At 41.5% G+C, this 10,000-nt stretch overlaps 1 pseudogene; it reads left to right on the forward strand.

Moving 5' to 3' along the window:
- LOC138002266 (uncharacterized) overlaps positions 1-10,000 on the forward strand; it is an 83,932-nt pseudogene that overhangs the window by 45,545 nt on the left and 28,387 nt on the right.

Consider the following 10,000-nt stretch of genomic DNA (forward strand, 5'->3'; position numbering starts at 1 on the left):
CGGTTTTCTCTCCGCTCTTCCCACTCCCCACCCTGTCGTTTTGTCACAGGGCCCAGACCTATCCCACGCTCTTCAAATATGGCGTCTGATAGTGTTTCGTGGCGACACAACAACTACCGCCTGCAAGCAGGCTAGGAAGGAGGATGAGTAAAAGCATCCGCCGAGAAGTTTGTAATTGCTGAAATTTCGATGAAAATGACTACGACTATTTCATAAAGATCACAAGTGATCTTTATATAAAGATCACTAGTGACCTTTTTATTGAGAATAAGTGATACCCGCATTGCTTGCACATTCAGCCCTGCACTCCCCTGGGACTGAATTCAAAGCTGGCGCTGGGCTTCAAACAATGATCATAAATTACCAGGTAGAAAGGTTAATACACATGACCTTTAATCGAATGGATGTTTTGATGGGCTGTTTGCCTAATGAGTTATGAATGTGCTTTTGAAAAACACAGTTTGTTACGAGTTCGATGTTTTAGAGTGGTTGGTATAGTTTGCAGTCTAATCAGAACACAGTGTCAGAACACAACGAAGTTGTTTAGTTCACACGAACACGGTAATTCCACTTCGGACTTCACAACAAGCACACGCTAGACTTGTTAACAATACTTCGACCTCCGTCGCTCTTGTATAAACACACACGGCCTCTGCCTTGATATCCACGTAACCTCTCTGTTACACTTAACAAACACGACCTCTGTCACTCTTCAAAGCCTCCAAGCTTTACACGCGACCTTCGTCACACTTTGAAAACCCTGAATCATCATCGGTGGAAACTATTTAGTCAAATGTTGTATTGCTTAAGGAGAAAGGCGACGCTATTAAGAATCTTGAAAGCGATCTTTTGGAACTGTTTTGCAAAGATGGGTCTGGAGAACTAGAAAAGAAAATCGAAAAAACGAGTAAATTCATGCGACAAATTATGGACATCACCTGCAAAGCCGAAAAGGAGAACGGGTATTGCACCAAGAAACATCAGGTGGGTCCACTCCATTACAGTCTAGCACGAAGTTACCTAAGTTGTTTATCAAGCTGTTCACGCGAATTTATCCCTGAAGGATATTCACAAGTTTAATTACCAAAGAAGCATGTTGGAGGGTGCAGCTTTAGCTTCCATGTCTAGTTTATCACTAACTGAGCTAGACTATAACAACGCAATCGAGATTCTAACACAAAGATTGGAAATAAACAGCTAATTACTAGCTCCCACATGGAATCCCTTCTGCAACTGCCAGCCGTGAGATCCATCACCGATGTGAAGCTGATTCGAATGATTTATGATAAGGTTGAGGCCAATTTAAGAGGACTGGGGGCCCTTGGTATAGCCTCTAATGCCTATGGTAGTTTGTTAGTGCCTGTGATGATGAACAAGTTGCCTGAAGAACTGAGACTCATTATAAGTCGACACTTTGAGGGTGGAATTTGGCACCTTGAAAAATTGCTGAAATCGTTTCAAGAAGTAGAAGCCACAGAAAGATGCAGTCTTGTGGGTAGAACTAAGGAAAGAGGAAATGACCGCAAGTTCCAACTGCTGTGACACTTGTGTCTTCAACTAAGAGGCGTAATCAAGGTTCACCGACTTGCGCTTTTTGCGGAGATCTTCATCCTTCGGTTGATTGTCCAATGGCAGTACATGTACGCACAAGACTGGGCATCTTGAGGAGAAAGGGGAGGTGCTTCACATGCCTGATGGGGCAACACTTAAGCAGAGATGCAAGGATTGTGGCGGTCGACACCATGCTAGCATTTGTGATAAGTCAGTCAAAACGTCTCAGCCATAGACAACATTTTGCCAACCATCTTTGTTCCTAAACCCTGATCAAGGTGGAAGATTGGGCGGTAGTCAACAAATATCAACCCTGTACATTGATGGGAAAATCTCTGTGATGTTACAAACTGCTCACGCTGTTGTCTCGGGAACAGGCCCCGATGGGAAGTTTCTCATGGAAAGAGATATTTTGGATAGCTGCAGCCAAGGATCGTATGTGTCATGCAAAATAAAGACCTAAAGCTGAGAGACTGATGATAAAGACGTTTGGCTCAGAAGAGGGTCAGATGCAAGATTGGGAAGCTGTACAGTTTAGCCTCAGAGGATTGGACAATGATCTGAACTGTTACATGACAGCCTTTGTGGTACCTGTTATATGTGCTCCTCTGCAGAATCAAGCCATTGAGATTGCCTACCAGAGTTACCCTCACTTAAAGGGGATGCAGCTTGCTGTTGGTCCTACTGAGAAACCTGCCCTTGAAATGGATATGTTGGTTGGTTCTGACAGCTATTGGAACATAGTCACAAGACAGAGGAAACTTGGAAACTCTGGACCAGTAGCCTTAAACATTAGCCTTAGATGGGTGTTGTCTCGTGCTGTCAATCAGCCAAGCACTGCTACTTCCCTCGCAGTCAACTGCGTGAGTGCTCACACCTTAAGGACAGACAACTCGTCGATCGGGATGACCAGTTGGCAAGGTTTTGGAAGTTCGAATCTATTGGAATCAGGCAAACTGTGACACCGTACATGAGAAATTCATGGAAGAATTGACCTTCAATAGATAGAAATATGAAGTTAAGCTACCTTGAAAGAGTTCCCACCCGGTGTTGCCAGACAATTATGAACTGAGTTTTAGACGACTAGAAGGCAACTTAAGAGGACTCAGGCAGCAACCGAAAGTTATGAGTGAATATGATAATGTGGTCAGGGAACAAAATGGAAAGACGGATTATTGAAGACATCTCACCATCTAAACTGGCTCCTACAGGGAAGGTCCACTACCTGCCCTATCATGCGGTTCTAAGAATTAATAAGGAAAAGACAAACCTCTAAGTGGTATACGAGGCCTTGGCATCCACTAATGGTGTTTCATTGAACAGTTGTTTGCATGCTGGCCTATCCCTTCTCGCAAACGTAATGAATACTCTTGTACGATTTCGCCAGAAAAAGATAGCCTTGATAGCTGACATTGAAAAAGCGTTTTTAATGGTCTCAGTGTACGAGGAAGACAGAGATGCGTTGCGCTTTCTTTGGATTGACTACATATCTAAGGAGAATCCCTGCATTGTTGTGAAGCATTTAGCGAGAGTTGTTTTCGGAGTCAACGCAAGCCTGTTTCTGCTAATCGGAACACTAAGGCATCATATCTAGACCAACAAGGAAGTCAATCCAGAGTTTGCAAACAAGTTCCTACAGTCACTCTATGTGGATGATCTAAGCACTGGAGTCGATTGCGTGCGGGAGGGGCTGGAATCTTTTAGTGGGCTAGGCCCAACCTTCGAGACTGGATCTCAAACGCCAATGAGCTGATGAAATTGTTTAATGAGTCTGAACCCAACTCTAAGGTTGCTGCGAGAATGGTGTCTGAAGAAGATGAAAGCTATGCAACCTTTTTCTCCCGGACCCTGTGGCGTAGAGAGGAGTGAGTACGAGGACAAGTACTTGGCGGATATCTGGAACAACAAGGAAGACACTCTTACAATGAGACTTTACCTCAATTTACCGGCTTCAAAGCCCAATTTTCTCCTTGTTATTGCAATCATCTATGATCCCCTTGGGCTGATCTCACCATTGCTTATGTTGATGAAGATCCTCTTCCAAGAACTGCGTAACGACAAGAAGATGTGGGACGAATCTCTCGACCACAAATCTGCAAAGCGGTGGAACATTTGGATTACTAATTTAAAGAAGGACTGGCGATATCTCTATTCAAACGTTGCTATGTATCTGCTGCTGTAGGACGGATTGAATCGGCAGAGCTGCATGGTTTTAAGAATCCTTAGACACCGCCTATGCTGACTTAGTTTTGAGAGGATGGTAACGGACCTGGGAACGTTCACTAGAGTAGTCGCTTCTCAAACCCAAGTCGCCCCATTGAACAAGAAAACCAGTCCTAGGCTTGAATTGCTCGGTGTTGTTATTCTGTCAAGACTAGTTGTGTACGTTAGAGAAGCTCTTGAAAAATCTCTTGTCATTAACAAACAGTGTTGCTGGACTGACTCACTAGTCTCACTGTATTGGATAACGGGGGAAGTCAAGAGTTTGGAAACAGTTTGTGCAGAACCGTGTTGATGAAGTTCGCGCCCGTGTCGAACTGAAACAGGGGAGGTTCTGTCCTGGAGTTGACAAGCCTGCATATCTGCCATCCAGAGGTGTTAAGGCTTCTGTTCTCAGTTCTGACACGAAATGGTAAAAGGGACCCTTCTGTTGAAGCTACCTAAAGATGCTTAGCCATTACAATTCCTGAAAAAGACTGAGAATCCCCCTTCATGAATTATTAGGGGAATGAAGGCACAGTCCCCGAGATGTCTTAGTATTGCACTAAATGCTACCAGATCAAGTGGGTGAAGGAGTTGGAGAAAGCCATAGAAGAAGAAAGACTCGAAGAGCTGGCAGCAAGTCTTGGAACCATGGAGTTACTAGATGTAAGGGGAGGTTGATGTGTTCTAATTTGCCGCATGGAACCGCAGGTGACATCTTCCTTGAGTGAGAGGAGACTGAATGTCGATTTAACTTAGCAAAAGCACCCTGGTGGGGAGGCTTTTTCGAAGACGTGGTTTAAATCTACTTACAGCTGCTTTAAGAAGCAACTTGGAAAAGCTTACGCTTGAAGAGTTTATGACAGTTCTAATTAAAGTGGAGGGAGGAACCTCTAACGCTTTCTCATCTCCTGTCTGGAAGGAGCATACTAAAACTTCCCTACATCTGGCAATGCTTTGAGGAGGATTCTACTACTACCAAATTTCTAGAGACCATGACTAGAAGAACCGGATATCAAGTGGCACTCGCTGATCACCACCTGGAGGCCCGGAGGCGACAAACCACAACTATCAGGAGGGACACTCGGAAGAATTGAAAGATTGATCGCCGCGAGTGGAGGAATTGGAGAACGGGACAAGGCAAAATTAATGGATTACAGCAAAGATAAAAAAATAAAATTGTTGGTCAATGACATTTTATAGCTTTGGTGGCTCCTAAGGGAGAAGTTTGTTAAATACCTTTCAACGTATAACCAGTTTACAGGCCATCACTCTCGCCCTTACTCTCGGTCTCGAACTCGTCTTCTTCATCGCCATCGATTTCCAGCACCTCAGCAAAACAGTGATGGTAATAGCCTCAACAACCCCCACCGTTCGATGGTCCTTAAAGTATTTGGTTTGCAGTTTGTTGGTAAGGTTTAAGGTGTCGGTAAAGCTGTAAATTTTGCAAAACACATTACATATTTTTTGTTTTTTTTTTTGTGGGGATTTGTCAGAAAACCAGCAAACGGATCTTCCGCACGGCATTTTTGATAAGAATGTCAAGCTAAGTAGCCTGTAAGGACCAAATTTGTTTTATATAGCATTGAAAAACAATTCAAAGCTGTGATGACTTTAAAGAACGCATATTACTAAATTCCCTTACAAGCTACACTTGTACATTTATTTGTTTTCCACTTAGTATTTAATATTTAATCCCCTCTAAGCTACATTTTCTGAGTTTTGGCAATGCTTTGGGAATTCTACCAGTAGCAAAGAGACCATGAAAAGAAGGACCCGATATCAAGTGTCACTGGCTGATCATTTCTGGACAAGGTGGCGTGAAGTGTATCTGTTGAGCCTTCGCGAATATCACCGACTGTAAGCCCAGAGGCTACAAACCACAAATATCAGGGTGGGTGATGTTGTCGTTGTTAAGGCAGACAATGTGCGCAGAAACGTCTGGAGATTCCGCAAAATTGAAAGATCTATCGCTGGGTGTGTACGAATTGTACGTGCAGCTGCGGTTAAAATTGGAGAATGTGACAAGGCAAGTGCAGTTATTGAGAGGCCTGTCCAATAATTGTATAAACTAGAAACCTATCAGACAATACCCTGTAACCAGGGGGAGTCAAGTACTGCCAAAGTTTACCAAGACGAGGAGCTTCCATAAAAAAATAATAGATCGTTTATGAGGAACATCTGTTTGAACTGTTGTCTTTTTTATGGCCAGTGTCAAACTTGCTACATTTTATACTCTGGGCCATCGGCAGGGAGTGTAGGAACTTGCTGTATGTTACATAATGTAAAGGTCTGTGCACATGCGCACATGAGAACATCTCAGAACGTATTATATTTCAGTTTTGTTTGCGAAGTTGTTCTGAAGAAATGTGACAAATACACATCTCCATACAATCCAGTCTCTTTATTACCCTTTTCGAGTCTTCTACAGTTAATACTATACCCAGAATTCTAGTTTGTGATAAATATTTACCGTCCTATTACTGCTTATAACCCTAAAAAGAAAACTTCAGCAATAAACGTTCACCCTCGTCACATGACTTTGGATACCTGAAATAACAGGGAGCTTAAAACAGCGACGGCAACAAGAACGTCACAAATTTGCATACTTAGTGGACAAAAACAATAGCTTTCAAAGACGTTAGCACTTAAGATAAATTTTAATTTTTTCCACTTAATTTAATGCCGTGCCGACCAGTGTCACTTTTGAGAAACTACCACACCCCTCTTATATTAATAAGTTAAAAGAGTCATGAAGTGACTACAATAACGTGAATTTATAATTTGAGATAACGTTCTTTTTGCCATCGCCGTCACCCTTGCTTAAGCTCCCTAATACTTACTCTGGCCAGTAAGGACAACGAGTTACAAATCATTTTCGATTTCAGTCTTTTATTATTTCCGCTGTTGAAACTACTGGTCACAATATACTATACTAGCAACTAAAAGAAAAGTACATTTAAATTGCGGTTTTCAGACAAAGCACCATCACTTCTTTGCTCTCTTTTTTTCCTTTCACGGTGCACCCTTCTGCCAGTCCTTCCTCCTTTGCTCGTTATCTATCTTGTTTTATGCACCTCAGAATCCTAAGCCGGTGTCCATTTTGATACTACGGTATTTATTTGCCAATAGGTTAAACTGTTTTTTCAGAAATTTGGATTTGAATCGCCCAAAAAAATCCAAAACAAGGGGCTTCGGCTTGTTTGATCGATTTTTTCCTCTCTCAGGTGCTGTGATTGGCTTGTAGCCAAGTCAAAATCAATGAAACACAACAATGACGACAAAGTTAAATTGTTCGTCAATTAACTTCCATAGATTTGGTGGCGTAAAGGGAACCTTTTGTCATTGTCATCGATTTCCTGTGCCTCTTCAGCGTACAGCGCATCTTCCTCAGTTCCATCAAAGAAATGGATAATACACCGATCGAACTACATCATTTCTCAATGGCGCCTTTTTCATTTCAGCCGGGAATACTCCTACACGTACAGGCCGCTGCTTATCTACGTCAAACACCTTCTTCAGGAATTATCTATGAACGGGTTGTTTAAGCACCAGTAAAGCGGCTGTAAAACGGAGGCCGGCCTCCAGGGATGACTGTGCATCAATTTTCCGCCAGTCGAGATCTGCTTTCACTTCATCGGTTAAGTAAGCTCGGAATGAGTCACACTATCAGCGACAATTTATTACAAGGGGTCCGTGGAAAACACTGGCGAATCAACTTGTTCAGACCTGCAAAACCAAGTAGTTGGCTTTCGATCCTTAATAAAACATAAGCGAGGGGATTAAATGAGTAATTTATGTAAAATGTGACCGGAAAGACTAAAGGCTGAGCCCTGATCCATTAACGACGAAAACTTTTGTGTAGTAAAAGGGCTTAGAAGTCTAGCAAAGGCAAACATGTATACAGGGACACTTATATTTCATTTTTAACTTACAAGCATCTTGTTTGCAGCCCAAGAAATCGATTAAAGCAAAACAGTGATTGTAATATAGCCTCACCATCCCCCACCGTTTGATGGTCCTTGAAGTCTTTGGGTTTGCAGTGGGTTGATACAGTTCAAACTTTCGCTAAGGCTGTAAATGCACATGCATGATATACATTTTTGTTTTTCCGTAGGGATTTGTCAGGAAACCAGCTGACGGATCTTCCTGACGGCATTTTTGATAAGAATGCCCAGCTAAGTTACCTGTAAGGACCAATTTCGTGTTATATAACATTGGGAAACAATTCAAAGCTGTGATGACTTTAAAGAAAGCATATTACTAAATGCCCGCCCATGTTTATTTGCCTTCCACTTATTATATATTAAATCCCCTCTAAGCTGCGTTTACTGGGCAGCGAGACAAAAGAAACATGCCAAGGTTGGAGTAAAATGGCTGTACGCCTTGACCTACAGCCGTGTCTTAACCACGTTACAATAAATTGAATTACAAGAAACTGTTACCAAATCTGATAACGAGAAGAGTGAGTACTGCCCAGTGAAGGTGAGGGCAAATTAATCGCTAAAGCAAAATGACAAAAGAAATCTTTTTATAGCCCCACCCAAGTAAAATGCAAGAAATAAAGAAACAAATAGACATCAAATTAAAACAGAACATTACTATTCACTATCATATTTAAATCATGTAGGAATCATTTGCGTAATAATTGAGATCAAATAATCAGGAGACTGTCGCCCTAGCTAACAGTCCATTTATGTACTACAACATCGCAAAGTACAATAAGCTATAAATCATTGAATAATAATATGTACAAAATTGAAATAATAATTTCAAATTAATAATATTCAAGGATACAAACATGACACTGTTGCCCCTGCTAACAGCCAAAGTATGTAACCAGAACAAGTACAATCATATTGAAATTATTCTACAATTTCGTACAAAATAAAAATATATTTGTTTACGAGAAAAAAAGCTATTTCCTAAAATGATACACAAAAACTATTTTTGTTTTAACGATTGAAATGAAAGCGGATTATCGACAACGAAATACACAAAAAAAAATTCCTGACTTGTCTGGTCCGAAAAGTTCTCAATTCTGGCAAAAAGCAACATGGCTCATGCTAATTTTTATATGTCAACAAAGTCCCATAAGACAAGAAGATATTTTGCTTCATTAGTCCTTTTGTCCATTTCTCTCCCCTTGATATGACATAGCGTATCAATTATTTTGTGTATTCAGAAAAAGGGGAAAATGTCTGAATCTGAAATGAATACTAATATTAAAGTTCTAAACTCGACGTTGACTATCACCAAAGTTCTTCATAAAAGTCTTACTGTTTTCATTCGTGTAAATTCTCTTCCGCTCTATCTTAGCTTCATTTTACATAATTTTTTTACTGTAGTTTCAACAGACACATCTTGGAAATGGGTCTGGTTGCCTTTTTTTCCACTTGGACTTTGGCGACTCTCACATGACCATGTTTTCCCTGACAGACTTCGACGATTTTTCCAAAAGGCCAGTGCCAACTGTAGTGTTGGTCGATATGACTAGCACTACATCTCCAACTTAAACATCTCGTTCCTCTCTCAACCATTTTCTTCTATTTTTGAGGCTAGGGATCCATTCTCTGAGCCAACGGTGCCAAAAATGTCTAACTAACTCTTGAACTCTACTCCGACTGGTCTTTGGACTATAATTGGTCTCGCCAACGAATTCTGGAGCAAATTGACCACCAATCTGACCAATCAAAAAACTTTCGGTGTTAATGGTGTATCACCCTCAGGATTTGCTGATTGGTATGTGAGAGGCCTTGAATTTAATAGTGCTTCTGCACCTGTTACCAATTCTTCATCTGTCACATCTGCATTGCCCAATACAGCCTTTACAGCCCGTTTTGCTGTTTTGATCATCGTCTCGTGAACGCCTCCAAAGTGCGGTGCTTGAAGAGGAATTAAATGCCATGTGACTCCTTTGTTTGTTGCTTACTGGGATATTCGGTCTTGATCTACAGTCTTGGTCACAAATGTTGTAACACTGACGGACATTTTTCCCTCCTCCCCTTTCAATGTTGATGTTTATGGGTTCCAATGCAAGAACTTGCCGGTAAAGGCAATATTAGAACGGCTAACGCAACATTGAAGGGAAGGAGGGAGGAGGAGTGCGTTATCAATAGCTTGGATGCGGGTTACCTGCTTTTCAAGAAAGTGTTACAACTATTTATGACCGAGGTTGTAGCTTTGTAACCAACTCTGGCAGCTGTCTTTCAGCCCGACAAAATTTGATAACATCTCCCGGGGTAGT

Source organism: Montipora foliosa, chromosome 5 (genome assembly GCF_036669935.1).
Source record: "Montipora foliosa isolate CH-2021 chromosome 5, ASM3666993v2, whole genome shotgun sequence".
NCBI classification, from domain to species: domain Eukaryota; kingdom Metazoa; phylum Cnidaria; class Anthozoa; order Scleractinia; family Acroporidae; genus Montipora; species Montipora foliosa.